The sequence below is a fragment of the Haemaphysalis longicornis genome, unplaced genomic scaffold (genome assembly GCF_048455015.1).
Source record: "Haemaphysalis longicornis isolate Haplotype H1 unplaced genomic scaffold, Haemaphysalis longicornis Haplotype H1 scaffold_8, whole genome shotgun sequence".
Classification (NCBI taxonomy): domain Eukaryota; kingdom Metazoa; phylum Arthropoda; class Arachnida; order Ixodida; family Ixodidae; genus Haemaphysalis; species Haemaphysalis longicornis.
In genome coordinates, this window is record NW_027526445.1 from 98,603,863 (window position 1) to 98,618,935 (window position 15,073).

Below are 15,073 nucleotides of genomic sequence, written 5' to 3' on the forward strand. Positions count from 1 at the left end.
GGGAGTGGCATTTGGGTTTAGTTTTTTTTAACACCAAGCTTCTCCAAAATCTGTTGCTCAAATTGATCCGTGAAATAATCCTATTGAGAAGGGAAAAAATGTCGCCACCGAGTTTGAGATGCGCCACAAACACTCCGCAAATATAGGCAATAATGCATTGCAGAAGACATTTAGTGACCGTTCTACCGTAGCATGGTCAAATTCGTGTTCGCGCATCTGCTCAGTGCTGCGTCCGCTCTGCTCGCTACACTATACCCATTTAGCAAGCGCTTTGCTGGACAAAAAATAGGCCTGCTGAAAATAATATAGTCGCCCAGTGTGTTTTGGTTCAAATCGCAATGACTGGATACGCTGCACCGTTGACTACTAAGATGAAGTAAGCGCGCACATTGCAAATGTACGGCATCACGTGTAATGCAAACGTAAGTTGTAAGTAACGTTCCCCTGTGCATACACGGACGAAAGGGCGTACAGCCGTTACGGTGCGAATATGCATTTGAAGTGCCCTTTCAAACGTGCGCGAATTTAACAAAGCGATAACAGAATTTGCGAATCAAGCGTACGTCAACGGCGCGGTCACTATATTAGCTGGCCTTAAATTGTTTTACCTAGCCGCAATTTTTTTGCTCGCAACAGCCTCAATTTGCGCCGCACCGACCAAGCCCATAATACGCAGAAAATTACTCCAATGTCATAACAACGGGATTATAATACCACCCGGGTCGGTAATACACAAAACATGACTTCACGCCAAAAAGAACGTACACGCACTCGCAACGCACACGATACATGGTTAGACGCAAGCTGCCGTCGGGCAAAACAAGCATAAATTCAGGTGAACAATTCTCGCGTCACGAAAACCTTACGACAACTGACTGAACATGCTACGCCGCTGATAATGCTGCTGGAAGTTAAGCGCGCACATGACAAATGCACGGCCTCTTATCCAAAGCAAAGCTTCCGACGGGACGAACCCGGCGCTGCGGTCAATGCCTACTCAGAACAAAGCGTGGACGACGGTCGCGGAGGGAATAGGCATTTCTTCGTAAGTGACCGCTCAAGCTCGCGCAGAATTTAAGCGAGCAAGAACAAGCATTCAGAAACTTACCTCGCTAAAGAGTGATGGCAGCGTCGGCCTGAAGTATGCCTGTTCAAATCTATGCAACCAAACTTTTCTCCTTTTTGCGTCGCGTTTCCCGGACGGAATAACGAAGTCTTGTGCCCTCCCTGACGATATTCGCGCTGCCTAAGGCACAACACATCGGCACCGAGAAGCAACATAAAACGACACCGGTGCGACATTTTTTCGAAACGAGCAGCTAATTCTTACTTTGCTATTAGATGACGCCTACAATAAAGCCGGTACTGAAGCTCCGTGGCTCGGTAGCCAGCAATGGCGTCGCAGCGGCGGTGTTGCGCAATGTACCAGCCGGCGAGGCATCGGCGAGGCGACCCGGCGGCGGAGCAAAAAAAAAAAAAAACACGTGAATTTTTTGTTTGCCAATGGCGCGCGGCGTTCGCCGGCGAAAAAGAAAATGGCAAAAAACGAAGTAGGAAAGGAGCGCGGGCAAGGGCGAAAGGCGGCGAGATCTAAAGATGGCGCTACCTTAGTAAATTTAGGGACCTTAGTCTAGCTTTGCCTCTACTATGGTGGCTAGAGGGGGGAAGTGTGACGGGCGGTAAGCGGCGGGGCGCACAGGGGAGCGATGAAATTCGGAGCGGAGTTGTAGATGGCGCTACCTGACGCTGGTGTGCCGCCGTCGCGGCGGCTGAAGAGCGCGGAGCAGAGCCGCTAGCACGCGCGTCGCGCACACTTTGCGTTGAAACGGAGGAAAACGTTTGAGCGATAAAAAGAGAGTGGTTGAGAGTCAAGTTTTTTTAATTTGTGCTGAAAGACATGTGACGTAGGGTGCAAACATCACGAGCTGTTTGCACCTCAGAGCTGCATAAATACGATTAACTAAACTTATTTTAGTGAGGAGAGAAAAAACCACCTATGCGTGATTCGCGATCTAGCGAACGGCAAGAGAAGCTTATTGTGACAATCTAAAAAAAAAGAAAGAGTCTTAATGCGGGCTTGTTGGTGCATACTTAAATATCGAAAACAGCGCATGGTCTCGTCTCGCCTTTCTTTGTCCCGTCGTAGCACTGTGTTCGATCTTTGATGAAGAGTGTATTTGACACCCGGACGCGCAGAAGAATTTGCAGACGCTGGGTGCGTTGGCATTCACGAAATGGCATGATGCTAAGTTGTTAACGCAAGCAAATGGGGGAAGCGAACACGAACGACTCGGAACGCGAATTTTCAACTTAGTCATTCACCCGTCCGGCGTATGGTCGGTGGCCACACGCACAAAAAATTAAAAACATACGAACAAGCAAAAAACTACGTTGGGGACACACGCGATAAATCGCGGCAACTCTTTGTCGTTCTGTTCGCTTCAGCGTTCGCCAGCACGGTATACCTTTAACAGAAGCTTTAGTATTGTAAAAGAATGTGTTCATGTTAGTGCTTTGGCGAACCTATCATGCAGCAAATATTTTCCAATACAGTAGCTTTTACAGCGCGGAATCACAAGGTCAGAGGAAATACATAGCACAGCAATCCACATACGCAAATGTTCACTGGAGCGCACATGAGCTTTTTATTTCATAGAACACCTATCATATTTACAGATCAGACAAGCAGAAGCAGCGGTACAGCAGCTTGACCCTAGCTCCTTAACTTTAAATGCTTCTGGCGCTCCCTTTGAAGAGCCTAGCTTGTTCTTGTTCAAAGACTGTAAATGCAGCCTACCACAATTTTCGCAGTGAGTTCTTTGCGATGAAGCTCGCCCCCTACTTGGCGGAGTGTTACACTGCTCAAAAACTGCATAAAGTCGTGCACACTGAATGCGTGAAGTTTCTCTGTTGAGAAGAACAACGTAAATGCATCCTGTAACACAATTGTGGCCAACGCATTGCCAGGGTACAAAAGGCCTCCCCTCTCAAACTGTAGCGTGCACACACTATCCGTAAGGCATTCAGTTGCTGCTCTGATGACTGTCAGGCCAGAAGCACACTTCTGGCAAGAAATTTTACCACATAACTTTCTGGTTACATATCCTGCATGTTTCGTAACCGCTTCACCCAGGCAAAAAACAGAATTCGCGCTTTTGACGCCATCAGTGCACGCAACGTTACCTTTTACATCGCACATGAATTGCACAATATTACGCACTGCACACCTCTGGCACAGTGGCACATGAGCTACGCTTCCGAGCTTCGACGTGACGGCGATCGACGTACACACCGGGGTTTACTGCACGGGCGAGTGGGCGGGCGCGCCGGCGGGCTCGCCGGCGAGCACACCAGCGGTGTTTCAGCGCCCCTAGCGGCGCCGGAAAATTTCATCGCACATCGAGCCTCTCCTGTCCACGGCGCGGATACGTCGCCCGTCACACTTACCCCCTCTAGCCACCATACCTGTACTGCCAGAAAAAGTGTAGTGGCAGCGTCGTGAACTACCAAGGACGCCCGCTTGATTTGGCTGTAAACATGGCTTTGTAAACATGGCGGATGCTTTTTGGACAGGCCCTTGAGCTCCTTAATAACATGGCTGCCCTCGCACGGCGGCCGCCGGCTCGCTGCTCCACGACCGGATTCGACTCTCCTCCTCCGGCGAGCGAAAGGAGCGTCGACTCCGGCCGTGGCTGCTCCTGCTGGTTTCTGACTTGCACGCTGGCCGCGTGTTTACTTGCGCCGCGCTAGTGAATTGATGTTACGCCTGGTGACCAGATGGCCTCGACTGGCACAGACCACAGTGAGCAGCAAGTGAGCACAAATCGTTTATTGACATCCGCAACTTCACAGAGGCCAGGACATCATTTCATTTCGATCGCTGCAATTGTACGTCGCTTTCGTGAAATTTTTTTTTGCCATAACAACTCGTTCACTTGCGCTAAGATTTCGAACGAAGGGAACATTGCTTCCAATATTCTGCTGCCCGTATCTTTTTTTCTTTTTGGACGTCGCAACATGTCACGAAGGGCACAGACGCTTGGAAATTCTCTCGGAATAAAGCGATAGTTATTGCGAAATCTATCGCTTACTGCGAACATATCTACATTTGAACGTAGCAATAGTAATAAAATACGTGAGCGAGTGTTTGAGGCACAGCGTTTTTTTTCTTATCTCTTTTGGGGTGTGCGACAGGCCCCAAGCATGCGCTAAACAGCATCAAAAGTTGAAAGAAAAAACACCTACGCCGTTAAAAATATTTATCTGACTTTCTTTACCAACACATTGAAATTTTTAAAAGTAGTCCGAAATGCTGTGTTGCGTGAAAATTTCTAACTAGTTTGTTTACAGTAATGCTTCTTGAATGCCTCATTATTACACTTGATGCTGGCATAAACAGTAGGTTTACCGTTCAACAAAAGTATGTACATAACGTTGGCATCAGCTGTTTATTACGCTCTATGGCGGTTACGAATCATGTGCTGTAATTAATACTCACGAATGAGATATTTCACTTGCTCATGACACATAGAACGTAATTAAACACGCTCGGTCTAAATAATCTTACTTTCATATTTACACAGTAAAAATGCGACATTTAATTTAATTTCCACAACCAAGAGAGCATAAATATGATTTCAGAACCCAGCTGCACAATAACGTATTACGCACCGTGTGTTGACTCGCACTTGCACGTCGAGGAGCCACATTGTTAGTTCCATTACCCTGATTAACACCGTTTGCAGCAGTGAGTTGAATTTCACCTCGTTATTCTTGTATTCTTTTTGTTCTCATCGTCTTATTTTTTCTATGCATTGCAACGCTGACTACACTTCGGCCAAGAGCCCCCCCCCCCCCCCTTATGTAATGCCCTTTCAGGTGTAAATTATTGCAATGAAATGTTCAATTTTGCCAGTAGTAATGTGGATGGCCTTATACTGTATTGACAGTAAAGTTTTAAAGGCACTTTTACGCTTCAGTGATTTATAAATGTAAAAAAAAAACCATGCACATCAGTAAGCAAGACTTACAAATATGATTTGACACTGCAATGCATGGACTGCACTGCACAGTTCGGTACGCGACTTAAAGTTCTAAGGCCCAAATTTGAAAACCTTCCTTACCTTACTCCATTTCCTCAAATTACTGAAGGAGCCCTTCATGCTCCCTTACAGTGAGGCAACCTTTTAGCTCCGATCCTCATTTTTGAAGCCTCCCTCAACCTGCCTTACCAAAGGGCGCCTTTACTCCCGTCAAGGAAGACTTTCGTGCATATGGGAGCGAGGGTAAGCGCAATTTGTTCTTAAAATATGCCTTCATTAGCCGTGGTAGGCATGCAGTTTGTCGTGTTTTACATTTATACGGGCATATATATTTAATGTTTGCTTTTTGCGCAGTTCTTGAAACAATTTGTACCGGTCGGTTACTAGAGTTGGTGGTAACTCAAATCTAGTCTGGCCACAGTCTCACGTTGATTTTGTCATTATCGCAGCGTCGAAACGTGCAAGCCAACGTTTTGTGTGACCGTAGCGCCAGTATAACCATGCCCGGGAAAGTGGATTACACTGAAGAAAAAAAAAAGAACTTCTCCAAGAACTGGTAGGAAAATACAAAAACTTTGTAGAGTGCAACAAGAGCAACGCAGTGTTGCGACAAACGAAACCTAAAGTGTGGAAGCGGCTTTGCGACGAATACATCAGCATGTCCAACATGCAACAGCGGAATGTAAAACAACTCCGCCTTCTTAGCGTTTCCTCTTCGTTGCGTTTGGTAGCCGACGTTCTTTGGGAACAGGCGCAAGCACACCGTCTGCGTAACTTCCGAGAGCTCATTGCTGACCGTGGGCTGCGAAACGTTGACGAGGTCGCCGACCACCGTCAACCGTCAAAATAAGTTCCAAGTGCGATAAAGTAGGTGTTAGTGCGATGAAAAATTGTGCTAATGATCATTATCAGCGCTTATTTAAAGGCGGCGATGAGATATCTGCCGCGATGCTAACACTACGCTGACCGGCGGCAGCCGCGCAGGTTCGCTGGTCCGACCGGTCATCGCGGCGCGCGGTGCGCCGAGCGGCCGAAAGATGGCGCTACCTGCGCGGAAGCATCGAAACATCCTACGGCAGATGTCTCGAGCACCGATCACTCAAGCGGCAATTATAGCTGAAATAAACTTTCACATGCGAGAAAGGGGATAATAGTGTGGTGAAATGTTGTGTTCGGTATTGTCATTCGCGGTTGCACAGATAGCGGCGATCAAATATCCGCCCCGATGCCAGCGGTAGCGGAATGAAAACTCGTCTTCGATGTACAGCTCCATCGGGTTGAGGCGGTCTCGCGGCTGCCTCATCGTGAGCGACGGATACCTGTACACGTCGCCGCACATGAAGTCGTCCACCCAGAGGCAAAACAGTGCAGAGTCCACCCAGCTGTGGTACGAAGCAATAAACTCGGATGCCATATCCGTCGCGTTCCTCCCGCAGCACCGCCGAAACGGAGCACCCAGCGTTCCGCGCGTCCTAACGAGGCGTGCACAAAGTGCTGCGGAGAAGTGTGCGTCCAGTTGAAAGAGCGGAGTAAGGTCGCACCAAGGTAGCCCGCGAGCTACCTTGCAGTAAGGAGACATTAAGGGAGGGTTTCGTAAGGAAGCCTCGGTAGGGAAGGTTCCAAAATTGAACTAAGGCCTCCTTACGAGTTCTAAGGCGACCTTAGTAAGGTAAGGAAGGTTTTAAAATTTGGGCCGAAGAACTTTAAGTCGCGTAGCGAACTGTGCAGTGCAGTCCATGCATTGCAGTGTCAAATCATATTTGTAAGTCTTGCTTACTGATGTGCATGGTTTTTTTTTTACATTTTTCGATCACTCAATCTCCGGGTAGGTTCAACTAATAATATCTACTCTCTTCCATTCCTTACAATTTAGAACTAGACATGCCTGCGTGCACTATTTTTGGGAGTGACATCATGGTGCATTGATTGAATAGTTTTCACCCACTTGCCCAACAATTTGCAGTCGGTGGCTACATGTAAAATTGTGCCCTGGAGGAAACTGGGATTTTCACACGCTTACTAACTTAGTGTAGCAGTGGCCTCCCTTATTATATTCGATACACAAAGCCCTTACGAGGTATTCGCAGGCAACCCATCCAAATCGCTAAAGCAATCTGCCCTTGAGGTACAAAGCACCACACATCCTCTTTCCTCACTTTTGCCACACGCTTATCCCTGTTTCTAGATGACCCGGGCTACTACTTCTTCAGACCTCCAAGACAAACTCTGACCCCTCACATTTCTTTGTGTACAAAGGTTTAAAGCCCACCTGCAAGGTCCACACAGCGATATTAACAAAGGAGACACCTACTCGATCACCAGAGCATACAATCAGTGTTTTTCAGAAATGAGATGCTCCAATAAAGTTTACTTCCTCTCACATTCTTGCACGAACTTAATTTAGGCGGATAACAGGAGCTGTACAGTTGGTCTTACAACAATTTTTTTTGTGCGAAGTGTTGTAAATGTACAGAGAAAGTGAAGTACTCTTGAGCAACAGTGAAAGAGAATGGAAGAAAGCAAACTAGAACCCGCATTTGCTTTCTTACATTTGCCAATGTGTACGCATCATGATTTATTACTAAACGTTGAATTTCGGGATAGAGTGAGCTTAGTGGCTAGCTACGTAACAATATCACATCGCACATTTTGATGCGTCTGAATATTTGCAGTATGCCGAATACTCGCTCGAAGTAAAATATTTTTAGACACCAAATATCGTGTTCTTAAATTGAACAACAACTATTCCATTCATACTCAGAAATATGCACATCACATGTATGAACGCATTGATATATGCTGACCTTCTTTTTAATATTTGGTGAAAATACCTGGCACTTTGTAACCTTTATCTACAGACCACATAATACATTTGCTCGTGCTAAGAACTAGATGTGGTTGCCTTCCGTTGTGTGCTTCTTTGTTCTTTGGTTGTATCTGCAAAAAAAAAGGAATGAATGAAAAATGTAAATTAAATTGGAAGAACGAATAGTTAAGAGAATCATGTCACACAAATTCAGAGAAACAACTATAAGTGGAAGGTAAATATACATAAACACACCAGTGGGGCGCATGGCTGTCATACCAGGCAAGCACGAAGAGTTGAAATGGCCTGCCAGTCCTTGGTGCAGTTGTTGCGTGCGCCGACAATGTTGAAGGTTCAGCTGGAATGTCTAAATGAACACCGCTTTCTGAAAGAAAACGCAGTATATTTGAGTTCACGCGTGCTGACCATGACGCATGCATCAGCTGTCACAAGGCATGTTAATATAACCTAACTCGCATCACCACGTCTCTATGAAGGCAAACTTTAGTTGTAGCAAAGCGCTGTTGACTAAATGCTCACTAAACCGTCAAAACAGAAAGGCAACAGTTAGGTAAAGGCTGGGCAAATTACTGTATATTGGTAGCCTCAAAAGTTCCATCCAAAATAATGCCACACCTTTTGAGGCAAATGCGCCCACAACTTTTCGGGTTCTAGATATTCAGCAATGCTCGAGAGCGGCCAGGAGAAGTGAGAGGCTGTTTCTTGAGTTTTTCTCTTTTTTTCAAGTTTTTTTGCTAACTCCGCATGCACCCTGATCAAAAACTCCGACGAATGCAGATTTTATATTTCAATCATGTGATAAGAAAATATTCCAGCGCAAGTCATGCACAAATGAGGTATTGACGGCGACAACGGTTTCGTTTGCACTGTCTTTCTGGCGGAGTGCATAACACTCACCTTCTGTTGGAAGAATAAAATATTCCGGCCTCGGCAGCTGTATTCCGATGCGGAATTTCCCACATTTGTCATTCCACAAGCACTCAATTCCGTGTTTTGCCAGTCCTCTCAACAACTGATGGACGCAAAATCACATAACAGCAATAACAGCCACGAAACCAGTGCTCCGCGCACATAGAAACGGTGGGCCGTTGCAGCGGTTTCAATTTGAATTGGCGGCTTTGTGGTTGCGAATTCAAAAACGAGGTGGTGCACCAGTCGGCTGTTCGTAAAAAGTTGCGTACATTTTTGCTCAACGGATGTTTGATGCGGAACTTGTTAATTATAATGTTAAACAACACATTGTAGGCGAACTGTGTTGGCTCTCTGAGTCGCGGAATGAATGTTTTGTATTCTCTAGAAAAAGTAACATTTCGTTTGCGCCGTCTGGTGGACTTCATGGTCGAAAACTGCGCTGTAGGTTGGTGACGTGGGGCGTCAATTTTAACGCCGTGTATACTGAAAACAGGGAACGTCCAAGCTTGAGAGGCCTGCTGCATGATACAATTCCCATGGTTGCAAGAGCAACCGTATTCAGCCTGCTAAAAAGTGGCTGAATAATTGTTTACCTGTAACAAAAAACCGAGGCAAAATAGTTACAAACAATCGCCTCTGTAATAATTAATAGCTCTTTTAAAGAGATTTCTGTGTATAAAGCTGTAATTAGCGAACAAAGAGTGCGTAGTTCACTTTTGGTTTTGATTTCCTTTGAGTGTTCTAGAAAGTGGCGAGGCCTTTGCGCCTGACTTTCGCACTGTGCGTGCCGTCTCCAACTAAGATGTGCGTGCGTGCTAAACCTCTACAACCCGGATGCACGCTCTGAACAACTGCCTTCCCGGGCGCTTTCGAGGCCGTCATTTTGGTTCACGTTAATCCCATTACCTTTTGCCCCTCAACTGACGCCGGAACAGCGATTCCGATCTGACCCTGGCTACCTCAAGTTCACTGCAGTCTATGGCGTGGCAGCCAGTGATCGTTCCCGCTCTTACAGAAATAAAAGAAGCGTTTATAATTGTTCCGTTTAAGTTGTTTTATTCGTGGAACTTCATGCAGCTCTCTGTGTTTCGAACTTTCGCGCAAACGTGGTGAAGGTTCAACGAGAAAATAGGAAACGAAATGCGGTTTTGTTGTTTTAATAACCCACAAATAGTCAATGTCCTCACCTCGCGCGCTCTGCGGGGCAAATTACTGCACCCATTCAGTCCCGCAAGCTTTTTCTTTGAAGTTGCGGGAAGCAGGAAGAACTTGACGAATGCAACCAGAAAGGAAAACGGGATACGCCGCTGACTGTATTTCGCATACTCTCTTGGCATGCATTCTGCCACTCCATCGGCCAGGGCTCGACCGCGCTCTTCGCTCCTACGCTTCAAAGGGACCGCGACTCACCAGCAATGCGATAACGTTTTTTTTTATGGTGACAATAAAGAATTTACATTTAGCTAAAGCCACAGTCATGTTCACTTCGCTTGAAAAGCATTGAGCGCCTCGCAGAATGTCACGGAATGGCAAATAAAGCGGCACGGTGCAAAAATGCACCCAGATGATGACGGAGATTGTTTTTTTTTTTGTGCGCCTCAGTACGGACCAGCTGATTCCTTGGCGTCCTCGTGCGCATGCGATCAGTCGGATTCGAGCTTGCGTTCAAGTGTTGCATGAGCGGTGCCACGTCTTTCTCAAATAGTCTCAGTACATATAAGTCGCACGCTAAACCGAAAACGCGTTGGTTATACCTACCCACAGGAGATGAACTAAGCAATGCTGTCGACGCCGCCTACACAAAATTAACCTGGTCAACGGGCCGCCATGTTAAATTAATCCCGGCATGCTTTGCTATCCGGTCCGAAACGCCACAGCAGCACGTTGCCAGATTAATACGCATCGCTTTCGCCGTTTGTAGTAAGAAAAAGCTCAGCTGGCAACCTTCAAATCGTTGTATCTTGGCTGCCACTGTGTGTCGCCCGGTTCCAATGCATTGGCGTGGCGGTGCACTTTCCCTCTAGAGTCGGTATATTGCACCAGCAGCTGCCGCGCCGACAGCAGCGCCATCTCTTGCCAATGCGGATGCCCCCGCGGAGAAGTGTGAGTCGCTGGCGCCCAAGTATGTTTAAAAAAACCTCCTTGGTGGCGCCGCGCGCCAGCACCACAAAACAAAATGAGAAAACGGCGCAGAGCAAAATGCCAGCTCTTTGAAGAAAGAGCGCAGGGTTCAAAGAGGGGGTGGCGTAAGGCTTCCGTTAGCAAGGTAGAGTCCGCGACCGCGAGCCCTGTCCTCCGCCAGCGCATGAGTGTCCCCGGGCGCGTAACAAACAAAATTGAGGACTCGGAATTCAGCAGCTTTTGCAGCTCAGACGAGGAATGTGAAATGGAGGCTGAAGAGAAAGCAAAGTAAACAAACGTGCGTGCATCTCCTGCCGAACCATGTTTTTATACCGTCAGTCCGCCATTTTCCTCACTGCCGTTGTTTGGGCACTATTCGACTGTGAACAGACTACCCCAAATACACTGAACATTGGCTATTCCCTCACATTAGCAACCTTAACTGCCGCGGACTGTTGAGGTCTCCTAAGCAGGCCGAAGTAAGATGAGATAAGATAAAACTTTATTTCCGACAAGCGGATGGTTCGGAAAAAAGTGAAATTCACTTGACGAAGTCCGAGCACCGGTTACAGACAGCAACGAACATCACAAAAGTACATCTTTCAAGAGAAAACCGTTTTTGTGGCATCATTATACTAAGCTTTTCAGAAAATATTCTGCTGTAACGAAAACAATTTTTAATACAACGCAGTTTGCCTGCTCAGTGGTAATCGTATTGGCGATCAGGTGGTTTAACAAGGAAGGCAAAGTGTGTCGAATCATTTGGTTTCCGATGGTAGTAAGCGAAAATGGTACAGTCCATATTTCTTGTGAAAGCGTTGGGTATTTGTATGCTTTTGCTGTTTGGTTCGCAATTGATGTTATGAAAGTGCCATGTTGATGTAAGTAAGATTGGTATGATTTTGCTAGGTTGAAGTTATAAGGGTTGTAAACGGAAATCAAATTGAGTTTGTTGAATAGGCTTCTTGTATGTACATTATGCTCTACGCCAGCTATATGTCGTATTGCATTTTTTTTTTGTGACACTTGCATTCGGTCTAGGTTTGTTTTGGATGTGTTTCCGCACACAAGAAAGCAGTAATTTAGTTGAAACATAAACAACGACTTATGGATACGCAGTTTACCAGCAGGTGGCAAAAAATACTTAAACTTAGCTAGTATTCCAACGATTTTTGATATGCGCGTAAGTACACTGTTTTCTTGGTCGTTCCAAGACATGTTTGTGTTGAATAGTACACCAAGTGTTTTTACGGAATCCACTACTTCTATAAATTTATTGCCAAGAGTAATATTTGCATTTAGGAATGCTTTTGACTGCCCAGGGGAGAAGAGAACAACTTTGGTTTTTTAAGTGATAATTTCCAAGGAATTCACTACGCTCCAACCGTGCAGCTTTAACAGTGTTTTCTTTATCTCTGACCCAAGCGTTTGGCAATTACAGGTAGATAATAAAAGTGTCGCATCATCTACATATATGACGTACTGCGGAGCTTGGCTAATTGTAGTAATATCATTGACGAAAAAGTTAAATAGACTGGGCCCAAGAATACTTCCCTGAGGAACTCCCGCATACAATGCCAGAGAATTAGATGACTGTTCACCAATTGAAACTACTTGCGTACGATTTTGTAAATATGATTTTATTATAGCCAATGGAATACCTCGTACGCCATACAATTCTAGTTTAGCTAGTAGAGTCGCATGATTTAGGCGGTCGAATGCTTTTGAAAGGTCTGTATACACTCTAGCTACAACCTTTTTTTCTTCAAACGCTTTCAAAATAAATTCTTTTTGGGTAATAAGGACAAGCTCCGTAGACCTGTGCTTACAAAATCCGAATTGTTCAGGAATAATGAAATTAAACTGATGGCGAAAACCTATTATTCTACTGTGCAATAATTTCTCCAATCCTTTGGAGAATACTGTTTTCATAGAAATCGGGCGGTAGTTCGTAAGAGAATTTCGGTCGCCACCTTTAAAAATAGTAGTCACTCTCGAAGCTTTTACCTTCTTAGGAAATATACCCATCTTGAGAGAAAGATTATATACGTATGTAATTGGAGTTACAATTAAATCAAGAACATGTCTCACCGGTCTGGTTTGAAAATTGTCTCTGTCACCTGCTGAGCCATTTCCAAAAGATTTATATGTTAAGCCTACCTCGGTTTCAGATGTGGGCCGGAGAAAGAGACTCGCATCCCTTCTGATGACAGCATTTGCAGCTTCAGCGGAAAGAGAGCTGGCAGCAAGGTGTGTAAAGTATTGGTTGAAAGAGTTAGCTTAATCAGTGCCACTAATCGTTTCGTTGTTTACTGTCGATTGCGTTATTGGTTGCCGGCTGGGGACGCGGTTTAGCAGTTCACTAATTGTTTGCCAGACTTTGTCTGGCTTTTGATTCCAGCCTAGTTCAAAGTAATTTTAGAAATATTGTTGCCTCGCATGCCGAATTAAGGTATAGGTTTTGTTTCTGTGTTTCCTAAATGTTTCCGAGTAAGCTGGTTTACGCATTATTAGAAATTTCCTGTACAGTTTATGTTTCCGCTTTTTTCCTTTTGAAGCATTCGTCTGAAATATAGGATTTACGTGCCTTCCTAGCATTCGAACGGTAACCAGAGGAAAGTATTGCGAGTATGCCTGACCGAAGAGGCCAAAAACTCCTGCTATGGTTCATCTGAATTGCCGGACTGGTACATTTTATCCCAATTTATTTCGGCAAAGCTTGAACGAAAGAGTTCTAGACTGCCGCTGGTTATATTTTGAATTTTTACATTGGGATTATATTCAGGATTTCTTCGGTTTGTAGCTTTCTTTGAAAACAGGAAGATGGGGTGGTGATCACTGATGCTTGATTCGAACACACCTGTAATTATTTTGTCAGTGGAGCTGTTGGAAATGAAAACATCTAGTAATATTTGCGTATTTGTTGTAATACGCGTAGCGGTTTTGATTTGTTGACCGAAACCATTTGATAACAGCAGTGTTTCGAATTCATGCGGTGAGGGTGATGGTAGCATGTTTATGTTGATATGCCCTCCCAAGACTAATGTTAGATGATTTTGATTTGCGTGGTTTAAAACACTTTCAAGACCATAAAGAAAGCTATCAATGCTGCCATCGGGTTGGCGATACATTACTAATAACATATATTTACGACTTCTAACCGATAAACACTCAATATCATCGGTGCAAAAGGAAAACTCTTTGAGAAGTTTACTTTCGAAGCCGTTTTTTTATGTTGAGCAACACACCCCCACCTCGCTTGTTGCGTCGGTTTAAATAAAATGTGCTGTAACGTGCATCTCTGATTACGTCATACTCTGAAGCAAACCAAGCTTCTGTAAGCATAACTACGTCAAAAGTAAAATTGGGTTGCTTTAAAAAAGATACTTAGGAGCTCCTCCTTACTTCTAGCAAAGCGTATATTTAGGTGAAAGCATTTGATTCCCATCCTTCCGTTATTACTAACGATGTTGTTGACGCCATTGCACCGTAGGGCCATGATGGTTGCAATGGTTGAAAATGGTGATTATGTTTCATTATGCGATCTTGTCGATGTGGAAGTAATTGAGTTAGCCGGCTCAAAAAATATTGACGTGTACGTTGTGCAGGACACCTATACCTCCCATGAGCAGGGCAGATTCGGCAGTTCGAAAGCAACTTTAGCACCAGATCTCTCTGGAGTATCGGGAGGACGGGCTCACGGGGCGTTGGCATTGTTTTAATGCCATGGTTCAGGGGCCCGATCCTCCGTCACTCCCGCGAATCTGACGGCCGCTTGCTCTCGATCGACCTAGTCCGTGGCACGCGCATCCTGAATGTTTACGCCCCTAATGCCAGGCCGCCCGTACCGCAGAGGGAATTTTTCAAGGCGCTTGACTTCAACCTCGTATTCGCGTCGCGTCTTGTTTTGGTGGGAAACTTTGACTGTACGTTAACCGCGTCCGATCGCGTATCGCGTCCCGTTGTACCGCCGTGCCGTGAAACCGGAAGGTGTGCTTTGCACTTCGGGAGTTGGTGGACGATGCCTGCTCATTACTTCGGCAGGGCTGGTCAGGCATGACTTGGACTGGCCGGGGCGCACAGAGCAGGCTAGATGGGTTCTATGTTTCTCCGTCGCTGACCCCGCCTCCATTCCATGTGGAAGGAAGCCTCGGCACTCTCCGATCATCAG